The following is a 22,772-nucleotide window of genomic DNA, read 5'->3' on the forward strand; positions in this document are numbered from 1 at the left end:
AGTGGCGTACCACAAATCTGTGAGGTTCCCCATTACACATAAGAACATTTTGAATTTCTGTGCTCCATAAAAAAATAAAAAAAAAATTCTTCCATCTTTCTGGATTTCTATGATTTAAAATAAATGAACTTTTGCATTGTCAGTCAGTTTGTGACCTTTTTCCTGCCAGCTCCTCATGAAAATCAACATTCAGTCGCATGACTCATTGTTTCCTGCGATTGTGATTCCAGACTTAATTCATTTTTTACATTAAAAAGTCAGTGTAAGCAAACCTTTTCCTTGTAAGTGGGGCATTTCCTTTGCAGTCATCATTTGAATGCATATGTGTCTCGTTTTCCACTTAACAAAAAGATGAAGATCAAAAGAGTGAATGTTCAGATAAAATTTCAACAAAGATCTGGTTTTTGAAAGCGTCTAATTGTTTCAGATCACCATTCAGAGAGACAGTGGATAAGATCTCAGCTCCTCCAAACACAGAAAGATTGACCCCAGAAATGCCCCTCATGTAGGGGGAGCCAGTGGGCTGGAGGCACACGTACAGTAAATCACATCCCATTGCACTGTCTATCAAAAGCTTTACAGTTAATGTGCGCAGACCCTGATCAATATCAGCACACAGGCTGTTTTTTTGCATTTGCTTCCATCATTAATCCAAAAAATATAACACTTATATAGGAACTCAACATAGTGCCTCTATGTTTGTGTAGAAAGCAGAGATCCAGCGGGTCTCGGAGGGAAAGAAGGTCCCTACGTCTGGAAGCCGTGCCCAATGAGGTGAAGAGAGCAGTACGGCCGAGAAGGCTTTTAAGCAGAGGTACACACATCTGTCTCTCTTATTCATCACTCAAACAGTTGAAACCCTCACAGGTTTCACCAAAAAGCCTACACTTGACCCTGTGTGACCTTTACCCTCTGCTCTCAGTGCTTGTTAATCTCTTCAGATATTCTGCAGTGCTCTGTCAATGAAGCTCACAGTCTGTACTTGTGACTATATTCATGGGTTAGGCTATGTTTTATAATGCACTGAGCTGCCCGAGTATGCAGTAAATGGATTAGTAATGCATATGTCCTTTGATGAAAAGGCAATCCCATAATGCACTGTATTGAGCTGCAGTGAATTTTTTTTTTTTAATAATAATTCATCTAGTTGCCAAGTTTGCCTTTCAAATTGTGTTTTTGTTTGACTTGATGTACAATCATAAGTTTAAAAACAAAATATATACAAACCAGATTCCAAAAAAGTTTGGACACTGTACAAATTGTGAGCAAATCTCATAAACTTATAGTTTATCCACAATAAATTATAGATAAAATATCAAATGTTGAAAGTGAGACATTTTGTAATCTCATGACAAATATTGGCTCATTTGGATTTCAGTTACACATTCCAAAAAAGTTGGGACAGGTAGCAAAAAGAAGCTGGAAAAGTTAAATGTACATATAAGGAAAAGCTGGAGGACCGATTTGCAATTCATTAGGTCAACTGGCAACATGATTAGGTATAAAAAGAGCCTCTCAGAGTGGCAGTGTCTATCAGAAGTCAAGATGGGCAGAGGATCACCAATTCCCCCAATGCTGCAGCGAAAAATAGAGTTTGCAAAGAGTTTGAAGTTATCATCATCTACAGTGCATAATGTCATCCAAAGATTCAGAGAATCTGGAACAATCTCTGTGCGTAAGGGTCAAGCCCGGAAAACCATACTGGATGCCGTGATCTTCGGCCCTTAGACGGCACTGCATCACATACAGGAATAATACTGTAATGGAAATCACAACATGGGCTCAGGAATACTTCCAGAAAACATTGCCGGTACTATAGGTAAAAAAAAGAAGCCATATCTAAACATGATCCAGAAGCGCAGGCGTTTTCTCTGGGCCAAGGATAATTTAGGTCAGTGGTCAGACAAATCAAAATTTGAAGTTCTTTTTGGAAAACTGGGACACCATATCATCCAGGCTAAAGAGGACAAGGACAACCCAAGTTGTTATCAGCGGTCAGTTCAGAAGCCAGTTTAAGGGTTGCATGAGTGCGTGTGGCATGGGCAGCTTACACATCTGGAAAGGCACCATCAATGCTGAAATGTATATCCAAGTTCTAGAACAACATATTCTCCCATCCAGACATCATCTCTTTCAGGGAAGACCTTACATTTTCCAACATGACAATGTCAGACCACATACTGCATTAATTACAACATCAACATCTGCGTAGAAGAAGGATCCGGGTACTGAAATGGCCAGCCTGCAGTCCAGATCTTTCACCCATAGAAAACATTTGGCGCGCCATAAAGAGGAAGATGTGACAAAGAAGACCTAAGACAGTTGAGCAACTAGAAGCTTGTATTATACAAGAATGGGACAATATTCCTATTCCTAAACTTGAGCTTCTTGTCTCCTCAGTCCCCAGATGTTTGCAGATGTCTGTTATAAAAAGAAGAGGGGATGCCACACAGTGGTAAACATGGTCTTGTCCCAACTTTTTTGAGATGTGTTGATGCCAACTTATTTTCCCCTTAAAACGGTACATTTTCTCAGTTTAAACATTTGATATGTCATCTATGTTGTATTCTGAATAAAATATTGAAATTTGAAACTTCCACATCATTGCATTCTGTTTTTATTCACATCAATCTGTACAGTGTCCAACTTTTTTGGAATCGGGTTTGTATGTGAGATATTAATTTAAATATTTTTGTATTATAAGTCAACATTAATTGCAGTGCATTTTAATTCCATAATATGACCTCTGAGTAAAACAGAACATTGTTTGGAAAAGTTGTTTTTTTAAGCATCGAGAGCTTATTGGGTCATGAAAAGTGATGTTAAATGCCCAAATGAATATGTGTTTGCTAAAACAATAGTTTTTGGCTATTTAAGCTAACATGATCCAATAACCACATGGCCTAAGCGACACTAGAGGAAACGGAAATCGCACACACTGATTCATTCACAATAAGACAATCAACCTGCATCAAGTGCAGGACTATGCTTTAAAACAGACCGGAGATACTATTATGAGTGGCTTATAAAAAACAGCATGTTCCAGATCACAGAATGAACACTACGGAGCCCAGATATCTCAAATATGCAGCCTCTGAATGCTGCGATTCACTACGCTGCATGAAACAAGTGAAAGAAACCTCTGTTTGGCCCAGTGGACTGCACAAAGCGCAAAAACACACACTTATAAATTTAATGTGATGATTTTTGTTAGTCATACATAAATGAAACGGTCAAATTTCTATTACCAACTTTGTTTACAATAACCATATTTATGGTCCATAAATCCAATTTGTTTTAATCTCATACATTTTAAAGAAATGTATATTGCCTACTCCACAGCTAACCGTATTTTTATAGTTCATACTTTTAATATGTTTTTACAATGAACAGTTTTGTACTAAATCTAAGAACTTTAAGTGAATGCATTTTGAAAATGTGATTAAATAAAGTCAAATTGATGCAGTTAGGCCTTAATATTTTTGATATGTCCTTTGCTTGTTTTTAAAGCTTATTTTGTTCTTAAAAGGGGGTTTAATATGCTTTTTCTTGTCCTTTTGAAATTAAATGGTTTTATTAAAGTTACTAAAACAACTTTTTCACTTCTGAAAGTTAGAGAGAGGACAGAAAATGCTCACATAAAACTATAGTTTTTGTTTTGGTGCAATAAACCTTGAATACGATTAGTAGCGGACAAACACTGGGTAAGTGCAGAATATGGCCCCTTTTAAAGCTGTGTGTCGCCACTGAAATTAAATTTAGTGAGAAATTCAAAGGGGGAAGCAGAGGAATGCATGCTATCCTTCCTTCAGATTGTGTGTTCTTTTCTATGCATGGTGTTAAGACGGTGGCATGAAACGCAGGGCAGGATGGGTGGATGTTTGTTTGTAGTGCTGTTGAATTCTTTTACTCTCAGATGGCATTTGTTCACTTTGTGCTGCACATTGTTGTGATCTGCATGCTCTCTGTCACGTTCACAATATTTCAATCTCAGCTGACATGGCTTGTGTCAGGGGTTTCCACAGGAAGAGGAACTTTATCTACCTTTTTTGCAAGTATGTGTTGCACCTAAACAACTTTACTTTGTAAAAATATTCTTTCAATTTGGCTGAACTACAATGCTGTGAATAAGTTTTTGCCCCCTTCCTGTTTAATTTTTTTTTTTTCATATTTATCATACTGCAATGACTCAGATCATCAAACAAATTTAATAGCACACAAAGATAACCAGAGTAAATGCAAAATGCAGTTTCTAAATAAGTATTTCATTTTTTAAGGGGAAAAAATCTGTCCAAAACGTACAAATGAAATGTTTATATATCTTGTTTTAAGGGAATATTGATATTTTTGCTGTAAAAAAAAGACTATTATATAGTTATTAGAAGCAATTTCCTCTGTTTCTGTTGTGTTTGTGTTAGTCAGTCGAGTGAAGCAGAGCACTTTTTCACTCTCATTGGCTGCAGGGCCACGCTGGCCAGCTCTCTCTCTCTCTCTCTCTCTCTCTCTCTTTCTCTCTCTCTCTCTCTCTCTCTCTGTGGACAGGTTTGGAATTCAGGAGAAAATAGCAGCAGCAGTCTGTCCTCTCTCCAATAACACTGTGCAAAGAATGTGAGCTTCAGAGGCCAGACAGGAAACCCACAGCCTGTGCGTGTGTGAGAAAGAGTAGCACAGCAGGAAGAAGGAGAGCGATGATACCACGAGCGACAAGAGAGCGCTCCTTACATGTTGCATTATCTTTTGTAGCACAGAAACGATCACTTCTGTGACATTTTTGCTCCAGGTGCTGATGGAGAGGTGAGGGATGATTTCTTTTGAAAGGAAACACAGTGTCACAGTATTTTGAGATAGGGCTTCAGATCACACCGTCTGGTCTGATCTCACGCCTGATAGTGCGGGTGTGTGATCGCACCTGAGCTCTGTGGGCCGCTGAGGTCTAGACGCTCTTCACACTCTGTTTCCTCCTCATGACATCAAACGCATCTCTGTAACGCACACACACATTCATGCAGGCACATCCTGGGTCTGAGCAGAAGAGCAGGATTAACTGTAGAATCCGTTTAGGGATTATTGTCTTTACCCCACCTGTGCATCACATGACTGAGGGAGCCTCAAAAAACCTGTCAGGAACATGATGCAACTGGCCATATTTCACCACAAAATAAATAAATACAAACAAATTAAAATGTTTGTAAGGTTTGACATAGCAGCTCTTGCTTAGCCAGTCCTTAAGGTTTGGTTTGATGGTACTATTGATAGAGTAGCTCACGTAAATACAGTCATTATGGCTTAAGTGAACAGAAACAGGTGAGTGAAAACTGCATATGTGTCAATAGTTCATTCTGTCTTAAAGGGACAGCAGCCTAATTAAATACCTGTCTGTCTCTTTTTAATGTTAATCAAAATAAAATATGCATGTTAAACTGTTAACTGTATTAGAAAAACTAGTTTATTTAACATGTGTATGTAGTATGTGTAATATGTGTATCAATTGTATTTGTATGGTTTGTAATTTTCTTTTGCATTCTCTACGTGTGTGAATGTAGAATATGTATTAATTTAGGTATCAAAAAATACAATTTCTCATATCGTAGTCATGTATAATTTTTTTTAATATTAGGCTTCATTAATTAAAGGTATCTTGTCTCAAATGGGGGTGGAATGGGGGGGGGGGGGGTCTTTCAAACATCTAGGGGCCTTCAAGTCAAAAGGTTTGAGAACCACTGAAATAAGCTTTGGTTTCTTTATTATTCCCAAACTGATGAGTCTGACTGGGCTTTGAGCACCTGCGTGTGTGTGTGTGTGTGTTGCTGGTCGTGGAGCTGTAGGGACTTGCCCCAAGAGAAATGTTTATCCTACATCTCCTACCCTCAAGTGTGCGTTATTCTCTATCTTGACAGCTGTACTTAATGTGTGACTAAACAGAACCTGTGTCGATCAATGTCCTCTGAAATCCTCAGCCTCCGAACACTCCTTAAAGACTTACTACACATTGTTTGCAAGTTTAAACGCCTCAGGGGAAGAGTCTGAATGAAGAGAGATTTTCTGAGGAAAATGTTAGTAGCTCTTATCTGTACAAATCTCACAGACACAATGCTAGAAGAATATGCATGTGAGGTTACTAGGGTGGCTGCTAAGTGGTTGCTTAATAAGAAACATGATTTTGAAGAATTATTCATATATGTGATAAACAGATTGGCACACACTAAAGTTGAATATTTACTGTATGGTTAGAGGTTTGTTGAAATCTCACACGAGCAGTAATTTTACTGGTTAGTCAGTGTAAACACTGCAGATTTTGTTTCTATGACTGAAGTCTCATGTTTTTATTTCAGGCTCAAGGAAATTGAGATGAGTGAGTATGATGCCACCACATACGAGCGTGTCTCAGGAACGGTCAGGTGACCGGTCCAGTCGCTCCGCATCATTCTGGACAGTCTGCAGGTACAGAAAACAGCAGGGTCCAGCCATTCCCAAACATTTTCATGCTAGGAAATGTTATTGATCTCAATTTTAGTGAAATTTAGATAAACTTTTTAACTTATCACTTTAATTGCATTATGATAAGGCTTACAATAAATTTCAAAATTTGGGTTCAGCTTGATTTCAATGGTTTTGAAAAAAAGTATCTTGTGCTTATCAAGGCTGCATTTATTAGACCAAAGGTACAGTAACAACTGCGAGATTTAACAATATAAAATAGCTTTTATATTTTAATATATTGTGAAATGTAAGTTATTTCTGTGATGTTAAAGCTGAATTTTCAACATCATTACTCCAGACTTCAGGGTCACACAGTAATCATTCTAATATGCTGATTTACTGCTCAAAAAACTTTTCATATTTTAAATGTTGAAAACACTTATGCTATATATACTCAATATTTTTGTGGTAACATTAACTCTATTACTTTTTTCAGAAGTCCTTGTTGAATAAATGTATGATTTTATGTACATACAGTGGGGCTCGAAGTTTGGGCACCCCGTGCAGAATCTTTGAAAATTTGAATAATAAAAAAAAAAATAAGAGAGGTCATACTAAATGCATGTTATTTTTTATATATTACTGTCCTGAGTAAAATATTGGGTCCCACTTTATATAAGGTGGCCCTAACTACTATGTACTTACATAAAAAAAAATAAGTACAATGTACTTATTGTGTTCATATTGTATTGTAAAACACTTTTGCTGCTATTGAGGTGGGATAGGGGTAAGGTTAGGGAGAGGGTTGGAGGTATGGGTAAGTTTAAGGTTGGGTTAAGGTGTAAAGTATGGGTCAACAGTGTAATTATAAATGTAATTACAGAAATTAAATACAGATGTAATTACATGTCGTTTTTTTTTTTAAATATAAATACAATGTAAAAACATGTATGTACACAATAAGTACATTGTACTAAATTATTAATTAATATGTAAGTACATAGTAGTTAAGGCCACTTAATATAAAGTGGGTCCAAATATTGTAAATAAAAGATGATTACATTTAGTCCACAAGACAAAAAATTATTAAAATAACCCCATTCAAAAGTTTCTTAATACTGTGTGTGGTCACCTGATGATCCTCGACTGTCTTTCTGTTTTGTGATGTTTGTGCATGGGTCTTTTCACACTGAGGAGAGTTGAGGGACTCAAACACAACTATTAAAAAGATTCAAACATTCACTGATGCTCCAGAAGGAAACAAGATGCATTACGAGCTGGGGGGTGAAAACTTTTGGAATTTGAAAATCAAAGTAAATTGTACTTAATTTGTGTTCTGGGAAACATACAAGTATCTTCTGTTGATTACGAAGGGCAGAACTAAATGGAAGAAATATATATATATATATATATATATATATATCAACAAAATAAGAAAAATTTGTTCAAAAATGTTAAAAATGTTCAAAAAAAACAAACATTTTTTCAACATGTTCAAAAGTTTTCACCCCCAGCTCTTAATGCATCTTGTTTCCTTCTGGAGCATCAGTGAATGCAGCTGCTGAACTTGACACGGATCTGACACTGCTTTAAATGTTACTCATAAATAATAAATACTTACATGCACAGTTTTAAGGCAGCTTTAATCACCTTTTTTGTAACTACATGACTTAACTGACGACATAACTACGGCATTGCATACTCATAGTTTCATTTGGGTTTGAATATGATACAGTGTTAAGAGTCACTGGCTTGCCGATTAGTCTCATTGATTGTTCGTGCAAGCTCTAGTGTGCAGTGCACCACACAGACACTTTTCTTTCACCTTGCCAACTCACAAGAGCCAAGACATCCTGTGACTCCCAGCGTGCGTTGTTATTATTATTAGGCGCCCGGCCCGATTGATCTGTCGATATGGACACAGACAGCCCTCGTTCTGTATGGAGAGATGTCCGGTAGCATGCCTGATCTTTTTTGTTTGTGTGTGTGTGGACAGAGCGCTGGAACAAGGGTGGAGTTTCTCAGAAAATGCTGATTGAAGACCAGCTATTTTCCCCATCTACATTGCACAAAGCGCGCAGCGGCGGCTCGATCTGATCTGAGATCTGTGTGCGCTCTGAGCCGAGTGCTCGTGAGGATTCCCTGTGTTGTGTGAACAGAGCGCCGGCTCCAGCCATTGGGAGGATCAGGTTCCTCTTTGGCAGCCCGTGTGAGGAGCTCTGCTCAAAGACAGATGTGTTTATGTGAAAACATGGTGACATGGATTATCTCTGTCTGTCTTTCACAGTCCGCTCCTCTAAATCAGCGCTATCTCCTTTCACCTACGATAGCGCTGTAAAGAGAGCTGGCAGACGCACAGGCCTGTGTGTGGTCCAGATGAGCGCGCTGGCATCGCTCTGCACAGGTTCTGTCCTGAGAAGAACTTAACCTCCGCCTCACCCTGAGCCTCTGTTCACCGCTCGGGCTTTTCCAGATAGTAATTTGACCAGTGCCTATTCATTTGCTCCTGTAAAGATGCCGACACACACTCAGAGTTTGGAAACGTCTACACATTCTGTATTATTTTCAACATCTTGGAGTAATTCTACAGCTTTTAACCAGTTTTGTTGTGTCCACCTTGCAATGCTTTTTAAACACTATTGAGACACTACTAGAAAAACATTGACCACTTATCCTTTCCTGTCCAGTTTCCAACTGCTTTAAAAATTAAATACAGTTTATAAAATATAAAAAATAAATATAAATATCCAGTTTTATGAAAAAAAAAAAAGTTGGGGGGGGGGGGGGGGTTAAACACTATTAATGTTCACATGTATGTTCACACTTAGTAACTGCTCTTCCTTTTCTATCCAATTTCCAACTTCAAAAATAATACTTTTAAGGCTCAAATGTGTGCTTATTGGCTGCATATTATGGGAGGGAAACAATCATACGCAGTTATATTTATTTATTAAAGTGCCCCTATTATTGGTTATGAAAGGCTCATATTATGGTTTTGGGAGTCCCCACCAAGAGGTTGACATGCATGCAAGGTAAAATAAATAAATATATAAAAAACTTTCATCGTCTAATAATATGCATTTATTTTTACCTGACTTGCTCAACAACTCCCAAACGATGAGTTTAACTATTAATTTTTTCCAAACTCCTCCTTTGCGTGACACTAATCTGCTGTGATTGTTCTCATTTTTATTTCATCATGCCTGACTGATAGAGCAGCGTTTGTGAGCGCAGTGTTGCTTTGTGTACAGCGTTACCAGGGAAACCGCTCCAAAAGTGGCACCTAGTGACATCAACATGAAACGGCTTGGGATTCATTTTAAAATCGACTCATTTCAATGATTCAGAGTCGACTCTTTCTTTTGAGGGACAATGTCTTTATAGACAGTGCAATTTCAGATTTAAAACTTTGCAGGACGTTTTCATTCACTAGAGCTGTGTTACACACTGCATGAAAGGTTATTTAAAAAAAGCCATAATAGTGGACTAAGATAATGAGAAATATAAATTGAGTTAAGTTTGTCTAAACTTTTGAATGTATGGTGAACAAAGAAGCACACACGAAAAGAAAAAAACATATACAGCTCCTCTATCTTCAAAGGAATGTATATGAAAGCTGTAAAAAGAGCAAAACAGCACATTTGTAGCTGTGTCTTTACTCTGTAATCACTGCTCATCATGGTAGTAGCATATGTTTTTAACTCTCCTGAAGGTTCACACACCTCCCTGACAGATACGTGCTGTAGTGTGTGCTACATGCACTCATAGAGACACATGCTTGAGGACTATTAATGCTGTTTACAGTGTTATACGAAGTTTCCAAAAAAAAAAAAAAAAAAGTTTTTCATTTCCAGATTTTGAGAAGCTAATTGTGCATGCTCATTTCCTCTATTTTTACATAATGATTGATGTTTGTGCTTTATTTTTTACATTTATTTACACAAAATGGTTTCAGATAACTTTAATATCAAACATTCTAGTTATTGATTAACACATGGGAATATGTGTCATTAATAAAAGCTCTGGTGTGCTGTTTTTGTTTGTGGCCAGGTTATGCTGTAACTTAGTCCAGCCTTTCATCATTCAGGTCTGAAATCTGTTTAAGCAATGGCTGCATTTGTGTGGAGATGGAGCATTAGAGACTTGAGATGTGACACAGAATAGAGCAGATGATCTCATCCGTTCAGTCAGTCCCTGGGGTGCCATCTTCAGCTCGTGACTCCTTATTACTTCACATTTCTGTCTAAAACTTGTGCAAGAGCATATTCTTTCCTCACTACCTGTATAATAATGATGGGTGAAAGATATGTCTGTGACTGTGTCTGGATCTGTGTGTGTTCACATGCCTGTGCCTTGTGTTCATGTGTGTGTGTGTGTGTGTGTGTGTGTGTGTGTGTGTGTGTGTGTGTGTGTGTGTGTGTGTGTGATCAGCAGTGACGTGTTTGCCAATTGTTCTTCATGGAGACCTGACATGCTCGCCCATGTAACGACAGCCACATGTGGAAGTGCTTTATGGGTGTTTGTTGATATTAGGATCCATGTTTGAAGCCGAGGAGGTCAAGGACCCTCTGGGGGTCGTGGTTATGACTGAGAAATGCATGCTCACAATTTAGTTAGAAAATTTCTAATATTTTGTATATTACTTTTGTTCTGCAGTAACACTTTACCTGTAAGGTTCCATTTCTTAACATTGTTTACCTACAGTTCTATTTGTATTAACTAATTTGTACATAGATTAATAAGTACAAATGTATTGTTCATTTCATTTATTTACATATTGTTTTATTTTGTTATAGTGCTAGTGTTGCACCTCTCAAAACGTTGTTCTATGTGCTTATAATAGGAAAACAATTTGAACATAGAACAAATACAAACACACACGAATACACATTATTTTGTTTACAGTAAATAACCGTAGTTAGGTTAAATAATCAAGTTGGCATGAAAGGAAAATTCAGTTTTATTAATGTTACTGATCTTACTGTGAATGATTCAACCATGAAGTGTTATTTTTAGAATCATTAATTTTTATTAAAAAAATAAATAAAAAAAAGTGTAAAGCACACGGCGGAGGTGCACGCCAAATCCACTTTTGCTATTTTAACGACGGCGCGCTCGGCTGCATGGTCTAAACGGGTTGTCCCTATTCTCTTAATGAGTAATGGGTGTTTTTTGGGCGTAACGTGCAATAAACCAATCAGAGTCTCATCTTCCATTCCCTTTAAAAGTCAGTTGCACTCATGCCATGACGGATTTGCTATTTACACGGCGGAATTTGGCAAGCACAAAAAACAGAACGCGTCTCCGAGATGAAAACAAAGCTGCTCGTGTGTGAGCAAATAAACTAATTCTGATACATGCGATGACTATCCATTATGACGTAGGCATATTTATATATATTTAATTAGCTTACAAAAAATATTATGCATTGCAATCTTTTAATTTGTAATAGTTGGCATGTTTGTGTGCTGCTGTGCGTCCCTGTGTTTAATAAGCAGCGTGTACGCTCTTTAAATAGCAAAGAAAAAACATTGCACCTGACTTTAGACCAGGTTTGAGTTGGTCTATGGCGCAGTCTATTTTCAGCTCCTTAAAATAGGAATGCGCCAGCAATGCGCCTGAACACACTTCTTTTTTAGACCAGCACACCCATGGGCGCACAAATAGGAGCAAATGCATTTGCTAATTAAACAATGTGGTGCTGGATGGGAAAATGCAAACAGCGCTGGACTGAAACTAGCAAACACATTTGCGCTGGGCCTTGCAATGGGTTGCGCGGGGTGTATGATATGGCCAATAGTGTTTGCAGGTATTTAGGAAACATGCAAAGTTTTCTCTTTGGCCAAGTGTATTGAAAGACAAGAAAAACTATAGCACCCATATACAGTAGCTATAATAAAAGCTATAACTTGTAAGTTGATGAAAGTGTTTAATGCAATGCACATGATGCCTCAGATACAGCCATTTTAATGACAGACAAGAAACAAGAAATATTAGATGAAACAACATTGTTTGTGGTGGTCATTATGAAATTTTGTTGTGTGGAAAAGAGAAGCACCTACATTCTTCCAAATTTCTCATTTTGGTTCCATGGGGGAAAAAGAAAAGCATAAATAGTTTGGAAAGGCACAGGGTGAATAAATAATGTATGAATGTTATTTTCTGATTAACTATAAATGTAATTAATGCAGCCACATAGTAACTGTTTTTAACAATTTTCCTAATGAAATATTAGTCTGGTCATTTGAGTCTGGATGTGTGGATAACTTTGGTTTTTCCTCTGGTCTGGCTGCAGTTCGGGTCTCCTCAGCAGAAGCCGAAGCTTTTCGTCTGCTAGCGGACGTCTCTGGCAGCATGTATCGCTTTAATGGTGAGGACGGCCGCCTGAAGCGCTCCATGGAATTGATCACAAGTGGTTGTAAATGTATAGTATTCTTCAAAAGTTAGGGGTCAGTATGTAGTAGCACAAGATTATGAGATTGAATTTGAATTATTTGAGAAAAGTCAAAATTATGAGAATTCAGTCATAGCAATACTACAACAAAGTCAGAATTACAAGAATAAAGTCAAAATATTTTGAGAGTAATGTCAAGATTACGAGAATTTAGTTGCAAAATCAAAAATGATTGATACACATGCTGCTTGAAATGAGACGACTACAGCGTTCTGTCACGATTCATTAAAGAGCGTGAAAAACACATATTCATACTGTTTGCATTGTTTTGCTATAAAACAGTATGTGAGAGCTGAGACTTTGTTTTATATTAAAAGTGCCAAAAGCACAAATCTTATTGCTTTTATTGGGTGGCTGGTACACCACTTTGATTAACTTTAATTTTGTAATTGCTACAGCTTAAAACAGATTTTTTTTCTCTCAAAATATTTCTACTATATTCTCATAATTTTGACTTTATTCTCATATTGCTCATTTTTATTCATAATTTTGACATTATTCTCAAAATATTTTGACTATTATTGTATTGATAAGACTATATTGACATAATTTAGACTTTTTTAATATATTTTGATTAGTCTTGTATTGCTGCAACTTTATTCTCGTAACATACTTTTTTCTCTCAAAATATTTGACTTTAAAGTTAAAATATTTAGACTATTCTCATATTGCTGACCTTATTCTCGTAATTTTAACTTTAAACTCATATTGCTACGACTTTATTAAAAAAAATGTTTCTCAAATTAGTTTGACTATTGACAATTTTAACTTTTTCTCAAAATATTTTGACTATTCTCGTATTGCTACAACATTATTCTCATAATTTTGTAATTTTGACTTCTCAAAATATTTAGACTTTATTATTATATTGCGGACTTAATTCTCGTAATTCTGAATTTTCTCTCAAAATATTTTTTTCTTTATTCTTACTTTATTCTGGTAATTTTGACTTAATTCTCGTATTGCTACGACTTTATTCTTGTAATTTGTACCTTTTTTCTCTTCAATCTTGTAATCTTCGATTTTTTTTTTTTTTTTATTTGGCCAATAAAACATCATCATAGCTTTGCAACATCCCTGCCAAGAAAAAAAAGTCACTTCTGGTTTACTGATGTTAGAGAGATTTTAGGCTCTTTTTAGCTAGTCAGGCTGGAAGAATGGTTTAAACTAACCAGCACCAGTTTACCAGCTCAGTCATTCCATTTGAATGAAATTGCTGCCTTTGAAGACTAGAATATTTAGACAGCAAGGTGGCTCACTAGTTTTTGGGACAGAGCCTTTCATTTAAAATGAATTCAAGCCTTTGCTCAGTCAAACAAATTTTGATGGCCATCTCATCTTAAGTTGACCACAGAGTTCAAATATAGTCAGTACATGCTGATCTGTAGGAGTCTTCTCACCACAAACTCAATAAAAATAGCCAAATCTGTTTACAATAAACCTTGTCCAGGCAACACACCATGGAAACGGCCTCAAAGAGTGAAAACCTTGGGCCCTTCTGATGAGTAATAGGGATGTCCCCAACACAGATGCTGTCACACTGTTATGGAGGTTGCCATTGGAAATCAAAATGAAGTAAGGTATCGTTTGCCATGGAGACGGTCATGCTGGTTTAGGTTTAGATTAGTGGTTAGCAGCTCTCTGGGACGCATCTGTCTCTCAGTCTCACTTGATGTTCCTCTTTTTCCTGCCTCCATCTCTCCGTCTCTGTCCGTCTGAACTACTGGCAGATGCTCTGGAGGCAGTGAATCATGGCTCTTGTTGGGAGCTGCTCAAAGATTTGTAGGGGAGGCACAAAAGATGATCTGTTATCTCCATCCCGGGGAGTTTGGGGGAGGAAGACAGCGGAAGATGCAGCTGCGGCTATCAATGGCTCACATTATCCTGCTCTGCTCTAATGTGCATCAACACTTTCGATGTGTGGGGTCAGATCTTAGACTGGACGATATAAATATAGATTGGGTTATATTTATAAAACAGCTGTGTACGTTGTAGTAATTTGGCTACCAATGGCACTGAAAACTCTTCTATCACTCAATCACAGTGCACGGCATTGCATCCTTATTGATTGCTTAAATTTTATTATGCATTTTTGACCATGAAAAAAAAACAAAAAACAGTAGTGTGGAGGACCAAACCAATGAAAAAAAAATTAAAAGGGTAATAAAAAATTTATTTAAGATAAAATGTAATAACAAATGCACCAAATTCGTTTTTATCATGTCATTTATTTATTTATTTTATTATTTTTACTATTATTTTATTTCTGCAGGTTTGGTCCTCCATAGTAGTGATGATTTTTAACGCGCTTATTTTCCATTAAGTCCATAACAAGTGCAGCTAGTGCAGTTCAAATAAAATAGAGGTTGTAATTAGCAGCATCTCTGATTTAGATCTTTGGTTGAAATAAACGTTTCTTATACAGAGCTAGATTGCATTTATTTGATCAAAAAATACAGTAAAATAATTGTAGTAATATTGAGAAATATTATTACAATTTAAAATAACTTTAAAATAAAGTTATTTGAATATATTTTAATTTATTCCTGTGATGCAAAGCTGAGTTTTCAGTCCTCAGTGTAACATGATCCTTCAGAAATCATTCTAATATGATGATTTACGGCTCTAGAAACATTTCTTGTTATCTACCATTAGAGCTGAAAACAGTTGTTCTGCTTAACATTTTCATGAAATAAAAATTTAAATATATATTTTTTTTTAAATGCAAAAAAAGTATATATACACATATATATATATATATATATACTTGCTGACACAGTACTGATACTTGCTTTTGTGCTCAGTTACTGTAGAGTGTAATGGATGAATAAAGTGACAGTGAAATGTGAGATGGTAAGTATGTTAATGTGTGTGCATGTGTGTGTGTGTGTGTGTGTGTGAGGGCCACCAGACTTTATGGCCCCATGTTAGCTGTTAAACGAGCTGCTTGCTCTTCCAGCTGGCCTGTCATATATCTGTTTCTCTGTGACACTTACATAATCTGCATTACATAAACGTGCATCTGATAGCTCATTCACCTTTGATCTAAAGGCAGGTGTCACATACTTTCTTCTCACTTCTCCCTAGATCCGCTTAGCTCTGCTGGTTGCACAGTACTCTGTGTTCCCTTAGTCTCATATTGTCAACCTTTGACAATCAACACTAGAGTCTGGTCCAAACTGACGATTTTTCTGATAAAGTAACCTTGAAAATATGTTATACAGATTAAAACCAGTCCACTCAGACTTCCAGATATTGTGTTAAGTTAAGCAGTCAGATCTGATCTAGGAATTTCAATCAACTTCTGCAACCTTGCTTTACAGTATGCATCCATGGGCATGTTGCTTGAGGTCTGAGACTAGTGTCCCCTTGATACGATACGGCAGAAGACATTGACGTAATGGAATTTGATGTATTTCAGATTGCCAGTGCCATCAACTGCTGCATTGTTGGCAAAGACACCCGCTCACTGTTGAGCTGGACAAAAGATTATTATGAAACTTCCCATTTTGATTTGACTATTCATGAGTGTAATTCATAACATCAAAACTGTGTGTTTGCCATCCAGATGGTTATGTAATAATAACTTATTTACATCAGCATCACATCACAAGGATTTTGTGACTTGGAAGTAAATGCTGTCTGTGGAATAAACTTTATTATCTGTGAAAACAATTAATCTCTGAGATTCTGATCGCAAAGTCTACATAAATGTTCTAAAACTTTGAGTTTTCTTTGTGATGGATTCCAGACAGAAACTGTTGTACAGTTATGTGGTAGAGTATTATCCAGTATTGTGGTGTGTGTCCTGTCTCACTTGTCAAATGTGTCTCATCTTGATGTCCATTTTTGACACATCTCAGAAATCTACAATGACAAAAATACCCTAATGTACACTTCTAATAATGCACTGGGCAGATCATTGTTTGGCTTGTTGTTTTCTTAGCGGTGTGGTCTAACACTTCTCCTCCTACCTGTTTTTTTCTTCTGCAGTATGATATTATGTGGCACTCTGGAGACGGGTTTGACATAGAGCTGGTCAGATGTGACAAAGTGCCCAAGAACAGCAAAGAGAGGCTGAATGTTTTGAAGGTACAGTAATGCTTCTGTGATGCAGGGGTGACCTCATTTCCCGTGTTTGTTTTGAAGTCTATGCTCTTATGAATTCACATGTGCTGACGTAGTAGCCAGCGTTACTCCTAGAATTCCTCCTATTGTCTTATGTGACCACATCAGGAAGAAAGTCAAGCATAAATTCTCAGAGATGTTCTCTGGGATTCACTGACGCACGACTGCAGCCAGATTGGGGCCTTAAAAACTGAAACAATCCCATTTTTTTTCCAAAGCAAAATTCTAGTTCCCCAGGTTTCAGCCATCACTGCAAAAAATCCTTTAAAGTGGTCATGAATTCCCTTTGGGTTTTTTTTATTTTGTACTGGTTTCTTAGGTCAACTTATAATGTTATCAAAATATTTACATCAAAAACATCCTAATTTTAAAGTAATAGGCTATTTTCTGTCCTGTTTTATCCAGAACGCTGTGTTTGGGAAGGCGTGGCAGATTGTAGACTCAGAAGTAAACGCCCACTGCTATGATTGGCTATCAGTTGCTTTTGACGTCTACATCTTTCACAGATGGACAACACTTCACACTGCTGTGATTTAGGTTAAAAATGCAAAAAAAATTCATCAAACGCTAGGTTTAATAGATAAAGCGATAGTGATCATGTAATGAAAACAGTTACTCACACTTGTGGGTTGCGACATTACTGTCAGATCCAATATAGTTGGCACAGCATTGACCTTTAGTTTAATCTTTTGAAAATCTGCATCAAATTTGGCTTTGTTTGGAAACAAATCCGTGGTAAAATGAAGTGAACTATGAAGAATACATTTCTTCAAATTAATTTTATTCTTTGGTTTCTGTGTATACCTGCATTTTCTGCTCTTGTCATTTACCTATTGTAATATTTTTATTTCCTGGATGGGGCTAAACAGGCAGTGATGTATAAGCAGGCGTTGATCATCTTCTGTGGAGGCGGTGCTTATCCACACTAACACATCAAAGAACAGAACATATGCTAAACCAATGCAGTCTGACTGTCGATTTGGCGGACTGGCTTCAATATAAGACCCTGTTTCGTATATGGCTTCAATATAAGCTGTTTTTAGACTAACAAGAAAGTGTAGAGTTCTGAAACTTACAGGATGTCTTTATAACACAATGACCTCTTATATGTCAAAGTGTGCCTGTGCTGTTCTAGTGTGTGCCAGCTCAAATTTCAAACAAGTTGAAAGTGTGTCTAATCGGCCAGCAGGTAAAAAAACTAGTATGCTCAAATGAGGCAGATAATCCTCCAGCAGCTATAGCTGCGTTTCCACCGCAATTCCACCAAACTTTTTTCCCCCAGACCTGTTGCTTTCTGCATTTCCACCACGGTCTAAAGTACCATGAAGATTAGGCAAATAGTCTGGTGAAGTAAAACTGCCTGCGTTTCTCAATACAAAGTATGCAAATTTTGGACTTGCATCCTCAGTTGTTAGGACTTTGCGAGTTCGATTTGGGAGTGTGATCTCCTGCGGACGGGACGACGTAAGACCAGTAATTCTGCAAACAGCAGCATACTTAATAACATCAGTCAGCTCGCCTTGGCTACTGCAGTTTTCCTCTCTGTATATTAACAATAAGACAAAATATGATATAAACACTGTCGCCTCCTTTCATTTCATTTAAACATACTAATAGCCGCAGAAATGTAGTTAATGGAAATGGAAAAGCCTACATGTATAGCATACATTTTTATATAGCCTCTTTTTATTTTTTATTTTAACAAATTAATGGATTAGTTGAATAAAGACCAAAGATTACCTGTTAAATTAATCCAAAACGAATTATATGTCATGTTTAACCACTAAAGAGACATAAGAGCTAGCGGCTAATGTCAGAAGGGCTAGTCGAGACGAGACTGCTCTAGTCAGTGAAAATGAGCACTGAGCTCCCACTGATCGCGTGGAGCTGATTATCTCCGAAATCAGCAAAACACATTTTTTAATCTTTTTAAATAAACTGCAGATTTGAGTTTAAAATAACTACATTCTCGCCTGAAATACATTTAAAACTAAATTTCATGACACAATAACAGTAATATTTAGGAAATAATCTGAATAAATGGTGGTTGAACTCAACCAATGCTGCGTGAACTCAACCAATCAGGATGTTTAGTGCCCAAGTCCCGCCCCAGAAACTTCCGGAACTTTGAAAAAGAACTACAGCTGGGACTTTCTGAGAGGCATTTTTTTACCCAGAACTTTATTTATTTCCTGGTTCCTGCGATGGAAACACCATCCCAAAGTCCCTAGTTCCTGGGTAAAGTTCCTGCGGTGGAAGTGCGGCATATTTTAGACTATTAACCATGTGCAAAAATACTGATGTGTTGTCCAGAATCAACTTACATTACATTTAGTCATTTAGCAGACGCTTTTATCCAAAGTGATTTACAAATGAGGACAATGGAAGCAATTAAAAGCAACAAAAGAGCAATGATATGTAAGTGCTATAAGAAGTCTCAGTAAGGTTAAACACAGTACACATAGCAAAAGCTTTTAAATAATAAAATAAATAAAAAGAAAACCAATAGAATAGAAAAAGAATAAAGCAAGCTAGTGTTAGAGGTCTTTTTTATAATTGTATAAAATTTAAAAGCAATTATATAGAATACACTTTCTTTTTTTTTTTTTTTAAGAATTAAATTAGAATAGTGAGTGCAAAAGTTAGAGGGTCAAATAAAGATGGAAGAGATGTTTTTTTAAGCCGATTCTTGAAGATGGCTAAGGACTCAGCTGCTCGGATTGAGTTGGGGAGGTCATTACACCAGGAGGGAACATTTAATTTAAAAGTCCATAAAAGTGTCTTTGTGTTTCTTTGGGATGGCACAATCAAGCGACGTTCACTTACAGAATGCAAGCTTCTAAGGGGCAGGGGCGGAGCCAGAAGATGTAAACATTCGGGGCTTAGCCCAAACCTAGGGGGCTGCAGGGGTGTACTCCGCAGGGGAGATTTTTTTCCACACGTTTATGTCAGCTAAATGCACTATTTTTCAGGCTGTTTGAGATAACAGAATGCCTAAAAATCTATACACTATCTGGGAAAATGATGGTTACTCAGAAAAAAAAAATATTCACCCAGTAGAGCCTACAAACTATTTTGTATTTAATTGTTCTCCAGCTATATTTCTCAATTAATCTATCTTCTTATCCCACTAATGTGCCGAGAACAGTTGTAAAACATGCCCTGAAATAACTTAGCATTTGATACATTGGGATATATTGCTTTTGAATCTCTCTCTGGCCGGTGAGGTTTGTTGTTACGAGTTCCTTTTAAAAAAAATTGTTATGTCCATAATGCTAATTTCAGGCGGTTAGTCAGTGAGCTCGCTACGACGGCGGTGAAATAAAAAGCCCACCAGCCCCTAATGACAACGACGAAGAAGATGATTTATATTCTTCTTCGTTAGTTTTTATCGGCAGTTGGCAAACAAGCAAAGTGATGCGTGATGCTTTACCGTCCGCCACAACGCACAGTAATCGAGCTTTTGTTTCTTTTTTTGCCGCTCCAGTCTGAGAGACTGAGAGGAAATGAAACAAAGTTGAAGTTATTTTAAAAAAGCTAAAAGATTCAGGGCTTTTGACAAAACATTCGGGGCTTAAGCCCCATTAGCCACCCCCCGCTCCGCCCCTGCTAAGGGGCACATAAGTCTGAAGTAATGAACTTAGGTAAAGGTACAGATCCAGTGGTGGTTTTGTAGGCAAACATCAATGCCTTGAATTTTATGCGAGCAGCTATTGCTAGCCAGTGCAAATTGATAAAAAGAGGTGTGACGTGAATTCTTTTTGGCTCATTAAAAATGTATCTTGCTGCTGTAAAGGTTTGATAGAACTGACTGGAAGACCTGCCAAGAGGGCATTGCAATAGTCCAGCCTGGACAGAACAAGAGCTTGAACAAGGAGTTGTGCAGCATGATCCGAAAGGGCCTGATCTCCTTAATGTTGAACAAAGCAAATCTGCAGGATCGGACAGTTTTAGCAATGTGGTCTGAGAAAGTCAACTGATCATCAATCATAACTCCAAGGCTTCTGGCTGTTTTTGTATTTAACTTCAATGTGTAAACTGTGTGCGCCAGCCAACCCACAGGAAGTGCACTCAAAACAAACTGTTACGTATGTGGTCTGAATATGCATTATAACCTCTTCTTCTGCTGTACGCCACCGTCCGAGACCATGCATATCCACTCGCAGTTCTGCATGAGTGGAGACTACACGCAGGAGGGCACCGAACATGCCATGAAGGAGCTGACACATGAGGAAGCAACGAGCAATTCGTCATCATGCTGAGAGACACCAACCTGGAGCGCTACAGGATCAGCCTCGACCGGTTCGCATGCACCCTCACCAGTAACCCGCAGGTCAATGCGTTCGCCGTCTTCATCTGTTCCCTGGGAGATCAGGCGGACAGGTGAGGTCGATGTCCCGCAGCAGTTTGCATGTTAAACATTAGTGTGCTTGGTTAAAGGTTAAGCCTGGATTAGAAGCAGCCAGTGGCATTTCAGCAGAACTGCCGTGCAGGGAAAGTTTGTTTCTAGAGTTCACTTAAGAAAAACAAGGGCCATCTCAGTGCTAATTGCAGTGCAAAGTCTCGAATGTTTAGGGCGGCAATATAAAGTATAATGAGTTCGAAATGTAATTAGCATTCCCTTTCTGTCATCTCTTTACTGTGGCCTGTGTGATTTGTAAGTCCTTTTCCAATAAAAGACAAGAGTCTATAGGCTCATGTAAGCTCTCTTTGGTGCATTGTTCATGTTATTTGGTGGATTTTGTGGGTCTTGACTCACAGAGGGCACATAAGGAGAGCTTGAAGGCATGCAGAAGGCGCCACTGTGGTGGTCGGACATGTCCCATATAGACTGTCTTTTCATGGCCTCCGTGATTTAAAGAGCAGTCCATGTGTCTTCTTTTTAAAGGGACTAAATGACAGTAATGAATGATTAGTGAGGAGGGAGGGGTGGCAGCTAAGTGAAAGGACTTTGCTTTCAGCTCCTCTTAACCGACAGGCTTTTCCCAAGCCCCTGTATCTGATCAGCCCCACTGTGAATGACAGCCATTGTCCCTCCTAGGCAGGAGTAGGAACTGGGGAGGAAAAGCTCATTTGCATTGTTAATGTTTGATGTGGGGGCTCTTTTCTTTCTCTCCGACATCCAGGCTCCAGAGGACACTGCCGGCCGGGCGATCTTTAGTCACCATGGACACCAAGCAGATCCCCCAAATCCTTCAGCAGATTTTCACATCCACCATGCTGTCCACTGCCTGAGAGAACTGCAGTTGGGCGAATCACACTGAAATTGACATGTCACTGATGACAGTGATCTCTGCATCACGGAGCAACAGAAAATCAGGGTTACATTTTACTGGAAAAACAAAAGAAAGACTAAAAAGGAATTATACTTAAACTGAGCACATTTTCTCCCTTTCATTATTTTAATGCAATGTAATATATTTATATTTATAGTTTGGAATGACAGAAATGAGAATCCCCATTCAGAATAAATGGAATTACAAAAAGCTAATAAGTGAAATGCCCATGAATACAGTAAAAAAAAGTGAAACATTACTGTTTATGTAAGCTGATTTAAAAAAAAAACACACATATATTTTAACATATTCCTTCAATACAATAATAAGTTCAGAATACATGTAATGAGAATTCACATTGGGAATAAATGGAATTACAAAAAAAGTAAAATTCCCATAGAAATGGTAAGAATAAAATAACTGACACTCATGTATGTTAGTTAAAAAAACACTGTATGCTCATTTATAATATCAGTATTTTTAATACAAAGTCA

The 22,772-nt window shown here is 37.5% G+C and overlaps 1 pseudogene; it reads left to right on the forward strand.

Moving 5' to 3' along the window:
* LOC113108084 (von Willebrand factor A domain-containing protein 8-like) overlaps nt 1-22,316 on the forward strand; it is an 85,602-nt pseudogene extending 63,286 nt beyond the window's left edge.
* The last annotated feature ends 456 nt before the right edge of the window (nt 22,317-22,772 follow it).

Source organism: Carassius auratus, chromosome 9 (assembly GCF_003368295.1).
Source record: "Carassius auratus strain Wakin chromosome 9, ASM336829v1, whole genome shotgun sequence".
NCBI classification, from domain to species: domain Eukaryota; kingdom Metazoa; phylum Chordata; class Actinopteri; order Cypriniformes; family Cyprinidae; genus Carassius; species Carassius auratus.